Raw genomic sequence first — 6,350 nt, 5'->3', positions numbered from 1 at the left:
GTCCCAGTCACGGTGGACAGTGAAGCCATGACTCACGCAGGCCCCCCAACCCCGAGTCCCACTGTCCCCTAGTCAGAGCCCACGGGGACCGGCCTGGGTCACTGCGCAGGAAACGATGCTGGACTCACAGAGGAGCCCGCGGAGCCCAGGGATCTGGTCTGACCCAGGAGGGCTTGAGCGGCCGAGGCCCCAGGGGCTTCCTGTGTGACATCGCAAGCAGACTGAGGCCCATCAGAGCCGCCCCCGGGCAGTTACGTGAGGTGCTCTCGACTTACAACCTTTAAAACAAGGACCCACCCTGTTCCCAGGAGCTTTCCAGATACACCCAGGGCAGGTGGGAAGAGATGAAGTATCAGGATTCCAGCCCCGAGAGGAGATCCAGGGGGACCCCCTCCTCCATCTGACTGAGGAATGGACTCCCCGTCTCCACCACTCCAAGTTGTCATGGCTGCTCGGAAATCTCATATTCAACTCAAAAAAGGAATCAAAACTCCTTTCAACGCCTGCATTTTAAGCAGCGGCTTCTCGGCTCCTGTGTACTGTTCAGGCACTCGCAGATCGTCCCTGCTCTTCCCTCCACCCTGCAGCGAGCTCCTGGCAGCTGGGCCGGACGCAGCTTCCTGTGAGCAGAGGATCAGTCCGGGAGCTTGGTGGGTGATCTCCACCCAGACCAAGCATCAGACCCCGAGTCTAGTGGGACAGGCCACAGACCGGGGACTGCTGCCCACGCCTGTTCTGGGGACTCCAGACAGTGCCAAGGGGAAGGAGAAATCATTCATTCAGCCATTCATTTGCTGACCCACGCAAGTATTCATTCAACAGATATTTATTGAGCCCTCCCTTTGAGGCAGGCACTGTTTTATGCACTGAAATACAACTTTTATACAACAGACACTCTTCCCTTCCCCCTTCATGGAGGTTCTGTTCAAGTGGGGAGACAGACATTTGTTAAATGAAACATAAAATCTCAGTGAAAATTAGAGCTCTGAGGGAGAATGAAGGAGCAGGAAGAGGCAGAGGAAGAGGAACCAGGGCTGGCAGGTGACGTAGCCCAGGTAGCACACTGCTCAACGTTGCTGTAGGATTCACATCACAGTCATGTGCCAGGATCACACAGTCTGGGGCCCTCACTTTCCTCCCACCAGATGATGCCCAGGCTGGGAAGGCACTGAGACCGCAGCAGAGTGGGCCAGGGGGGCAGTGAGAGGAGGGGAGGTGGGTGGGCCAGGGCTGGGGCACTAGAGGAGCAGGTTGGGGGGGCCTGTCAGCCCAGGGGCACCCCAGGACTCAAACCCACAGCCGACCTCACTCTCCTAGGCCTCACTGCAGCTGTGGGAAGGGGAAGCATGGAGCCCTCCCTCAAGGTCAGCGCAGCACCTGGCTTCAGCTCATGACAGTGACCATCCCTTGCTGCCGCCATTGCAGTCACTGCCCTGGTGGGCAGCCTGGACCCCAGCTCCACTGCACATGGACGGTGTGGTCTTGGGCAGTGCCGAGCTCGGCCTCACGGGCCTGTGGGGAAGGTCACAGGAGGTCCACGTGCCAGGCCCAGCTTTAATGCACAGGGTTACCACCACTGCAAGGTTGCCTTCCCCGTCTTGTACCCGGCCGTCCATGCCCTCATCTCAGGGGGCAGGACAAAGGCAAGTGGGACTGAGAGGGGAGAGAGAGGCCAGAGTCCCTTGCAGCCCTATCCCCAGGACCAGTGCCAAGAGAGACCTCAGAGGAGGGACCTGGGAGTGGCTGGTTCCAGTCCCCACACTCCAGTGGGAAAGCTGACCCCGGGTGACCTGCCGAGGTCACAGGGCAGAGCTAGGGCAAGGTCTAAGTGCTCAGGTCTGAGCAGAGGAACTCACCCAAGGCCCACCAGGACCCACACGGCCAGGGTTGTCATCACTGAGACATAGAGATGGGGGGGGGGGTCCTGAATCACACGGCTGGACAGTGAGAAAACTAGGCCCCCAACAGTGAGCTGGCCCCATGCCCACGGCCTTCCATGGCTCCACACAGCCCAGCCTCAAAACTGACTCAGGACGGGCCCAGGGCTCAAATGCCCTCAGGGCCCAGGCAGAACATGGGAGTGCAGGTTCCCGGGGGTGACGATAGGGAGTGGTGGGGACTGCGGAGAACTGGAGAGGGCTCCCCTCCTAAGGGCAGTGAACCTCAAAGTTCCCTAAAGCTGAGCCCACCAAGCTCATCTCTACAGGGGGCTTCAGCCCAGTCTCGAGTAGCCCCTGATGAAGGGGGATCTTGGGATGTGACAGTGACCACTGAAGCCTGGACATTTGCTCTGCAGGGAGGGGGTCTGGGCTTTTAAACCGTCCTGCTGAGAAAAGAGAACACACAGGGTGGATTCAGGCACAAGGGATTTAACGGAAGGAACAGTCCCTCTGCAGCAGAGGGCAGGAAGCAGCGCGGGATGGGGAACCGCAGGGCAGAGCCTGAGGCGCCTCCGGGGACGGCCCCGTGTGCCCAGGAGGGGTCAGGGCCGTAGCGGGGCGGCGGGTGGGACAGGCCCTGACTCAGGGTCCCGGGCAGGAGCGTGGACTTTGTGCACTCGGGAGCCGCAGGTCGAGGCTCGGTGGCTGCTGCGCGGGCAGCGGGTGGGGAGGGCAGGAAGCGTCTCTGCACCTGCTTCACCTGCCTAAGGACGCGCATTAGCGTCCTCCGGGCAGGGACCCGGCGCTGGCTGGAGGCGTCCGCAGAAGACCCGCGCTGGGTCCCAGGGCCGCGTGGGGGCCGCAGACTTGCGAGGAGCGCAGCCCCGGGTGGGCAGGGCCGAGGCGGGACCTGAAGCCGGGGAGGGAGGCGCAGGGCGGGCTCCGTGCTGGGATGTCAGCGCCGCTGGGGGTTCCAGAGAATTCTCAGCCGTCAGCGTCTCTCCCCCGTGGGACGGCGTCTCTATTCCAGTCTGACACGGGCGCCAGAAGCTCGCGCTGTTTGTCATTTTAAAGAGAAAACACAATTTACTTGTCCAAAGTCAGACGGGAAAGCTCGCGGATGCCTGTGAGTAGGATTTGTGGGGTGAGACGGGAGAATTCACACCGGTCCCAGCGACCCTCCCGGGAAAACAGAATCCACGAATGTGTCAAGTCTCCATTTATGGACAACCGCGTGTGCGGGGAGGGGCCGTGCTCAGTGTCCCGCGTGAGGCTCCTGGAGAGCTCCCTCCCCGTCCGCGTCTGGCTCTGGGAGGGACTGTGGCCCTGGGCGGCCAACCGGGATCCCCACTGCCTTCGCCAAGGTGCTGGGTCCGGGACAGGCCTGTGAGCCCCGTGGCCTCCAACAGTGTCCCTGTGGATCGCGCTGTGGTCTGGGGTTTGAGGAAGAAAGCCCAGCGCCTTCGCCATTCGGTCTCCCATGGAAGTTGTAACCAGGTCCGACCCTGCTTAGCTTCCGAAATCAGACGATCGTAGGCGTTCAGGGCGGTATGGCCTTAGACTTTGGCCACTTGGTACCACGGTGGGCTGAGCGGCTGTGGGCGGGAAGGCGATCTGAGGAGCACATTTGCAGGCAACAGACTGTGGCTTCCAGAACTGACTGTCCCTGAGGATATGGCCTGAGCTTCAACAACCCTGCAAGTGGGTTGAGCAAACCATTTCCCAGCTGAAGAAACTGAGAGCGCTGGCTCAGCCCGGACCCCGAGCTGAGGTGGGCCCTGCAGAAGCCGTGGGGGGCCTGGACTGTGCATGGGGGAAGCGCCACACCAGGGGCTGCAGGACCCCTTCCTGATTCCCCCAGGACGGGGCACCTGTCGTTTCTCTACACCCCGTTCTCCCTGGGCCTTCTCCTTCCGCTTCCCCCGCATGAAGGAGATTGCTCCAAAGCACGGAATTCCAGCAAGTCTGGGAAATCCACGCAGGCCCAGCACCCAGTGCCCCAGGGCCCCAGTGCTAAGGGTCCCACAGGATCCGCTATTTGGGGTGAAGGCCCTGGGTGTTTCCGGGAGCAGAGCTGGGCTCTCTCCTGCTTTGAGAATGGCGTGCTTTTGTTTCAGAGCCGTGGGAGCAGACAACATTTCTGAAGGTTGCAATTTTTGTTTTTTAGCAAAAACTCCTTTCTAAAATTTATGAGCCTAAACAACACATTCATTTTTGTGACACAGAGTGAAATAAGGCATGAATTTTTCACATTTCTTTTCTCATTCATTGGGCATTACATGCACCACTCTTCGGCTTGTCAAAATGTTTTAATTTGTGGATTTGTTTTTAAAAAGTGTGTGATTGGCAGGAAGTGGAGGAGGTTCCCCTCTTGAGAACACTCACCACGTATACAGGAGGCCCCATTGCCAGCTCGGGACGTGGGCGTGGGAAATATTTAACCGGGATGGGGAATTCCCTACATGACAGGTTCCCATTTCCTGGCTCACCTGGAGGCTCCTGAAGTTGGCCAGATGAGACCCCGACATGGAAACAAATCTCTGGGGCACAGGCACACTTCAGGGTGAGTGCAGCCTTCACAGGGGACGGGGCCTCGCTGGGCTCCGAAGGCCAGGGCCTTCTCCTCCTCCTCCTTCCCAGGGATTCCTGGAGTCCCCTCCCCATTCCCATCCCCCAGCCTCCATCCTCCATCACAGGCTTTAAAGAGATGCATTCACCTGTTGAAGATGGTGGCCCAGGCAGGAAAAGAGCAGGGTCCGCTGCCGCCTTGTTCCCCAGGAGCGCAAGAGAGGAGCCTTTGAGACCTACATATGTCTTGTGGCTGCTCCACCCAGACCGGGGTCTGACCACGGTGGGTCAGCAGAGAGGGCAGCCCCGAGCGGGAGCCCCAGCCCAGGGCAGCTGCAGTCTGCAGGGCTCCCCTCCAGAGGCCGCACCTCAGACCTTGGCAGCAGCCCCCAGCTCCGTGGATTCTCCAGGAGATTTTCCCAAGCTCTAGCCCCGATCCTTTAATTCACACTGGGAAGAGCCTCAAAGAACCCGGCAGGGACCGATCTCCCCCCACCCTCTGGGCGAAGATCGACCTGGTTGAAAGGGCCTCCAGCCGAAACCCATCTCCTGGGGAAATGTATTAAAACAGAAACTCTGCTCAGAAGATTGTTTTGCTCAGACTTTCTTCTCCTCCTGGGTTTCTGCTTTTACAAAGTCTTGAACTAAATTTAATGGAGAAACCTTCACTGGTTGCTGGGAGAGCAGAGTGGAGGTTTAGGTGAGAAAACTAATTTCAAAGAACTGCAGGGGAAGGAAAACTTCTCCTCTACTCTCTCACCTGCAGTGGGTGGGAGCCTAACTGGTGAAAGTCATTAACAGGAAGAAAGTGGCCAGGCGCGGTGTCTCACGCCTGTAATCCCAGCACTTTGGAGGCTGAGGCAGGCGGATGCCCTGAGGTTGGGAGTTCGAGACCAGCCTGACCAACATGGAGAAACCCTGTCTCTACTGAAAAAAAATACAAAATTATCCAGGCATGGTGACACATGCTTGTAATCCCAGCTACTCGGGAGGCTGAGGCAGCAGAATTACTTGAACCCAGGAGGTGGAAGTTGCCGTGAGCCGAGTGTCCTGTGATGATAATAATCATCACCCATCATCGTTACCATCATCATCATCATCATCGTCATGACCACTGCACTCCAGCCTGGGTGACAAGAGTGAAACTCTGTCTCAATAAAAACAAAAAACAAAAAACAAAAACAGGAAGAAAGCATGCATTTGGACATTTTAAACTTCACATGCATGAGAGTGTCCCAGAAATAAACAAATACCAGAGGAGCAGTGAGATTCTGGAGCTCACATCTCGTCCTAATGGGGGTGGGGAGGGTAGAGGCGCACTTATGGAAACGCAAAGGACTTTATTGAAAGATAAATGGCCATTTTCACGATATTGATTCTTCCTATCCAAACTGCTTTAAAGTTCATATGGAACCAAAAAAGAGCCCACATTTCCAAGACAATCCTAAGTCAAAAGAACAAAGCTGGAGGCATCACGCTACCTGACTTCAAACTATACTACAAGGCTACAGTAACCAAAACAGTACGGTACTGGTACCAAAACAGAGATATAGACCAATGGAACAGAACGGAGCCCTCAAAAATAATACTACACATCTACAGCCATCTGATCTTTGACAAACCTGAGAAAAACAAGATATGGGGAAAGGATTCCCTATTTAATAAATGGTGCTGGGAAAATTGGCTAGCCATAAGTAGAAAGCTGAAACTGGATCCTTTCCTTACTCCTTATATGAAAATTAATTCAAGATGGATTAGAGACTTAACTGTTAGACCTAAAACCATAAAAACCCTAGAAGAAAACCTAGGTAATACTATTCAGGACATAGGCATGTTTTAGATTTCATGTCTAAAACACCAAAAGCAATGGCAACAAAAGCCAAAATAGATAAATGTGATCTA

At 56.2% G+C, this 6,350-nt stretch overlaps 1 pseudogene; it reads left to right on the top strand.

Annotated features, from left to right (window-relative positions):
* The first annotated feature begins 72 nt into the window (after nucleotides 1-72).
* LOC113224601 lies at nucleotides 73-1,657 on the top strand (annotated as a pseudogene).
* The last annotated feature ends 4,693 nt before the right edge of the window (nucleotides 1,658-6,350 follow it).

This window comes from Piliocolobus tephrosceles, unplaced genomic scaffold (assembly GCF_002776525.5).
Source record: "Piliocolobus tephrosceles isolate RC106 unplaced genomic scaffold, ASM277652v3 unscaffolded_45393, whole genome shotgun sequence".
Classification (NCBI taxonomy): Eukaryota; Metazoa; Chordata; class Mammalia; order Primates; family Cercopithecidae; genus Piliocolobus; species Piliocolobus tephrosceles.
This window is presented reverse-complemented; position numbering and strand designations above follow the sequence as displayed.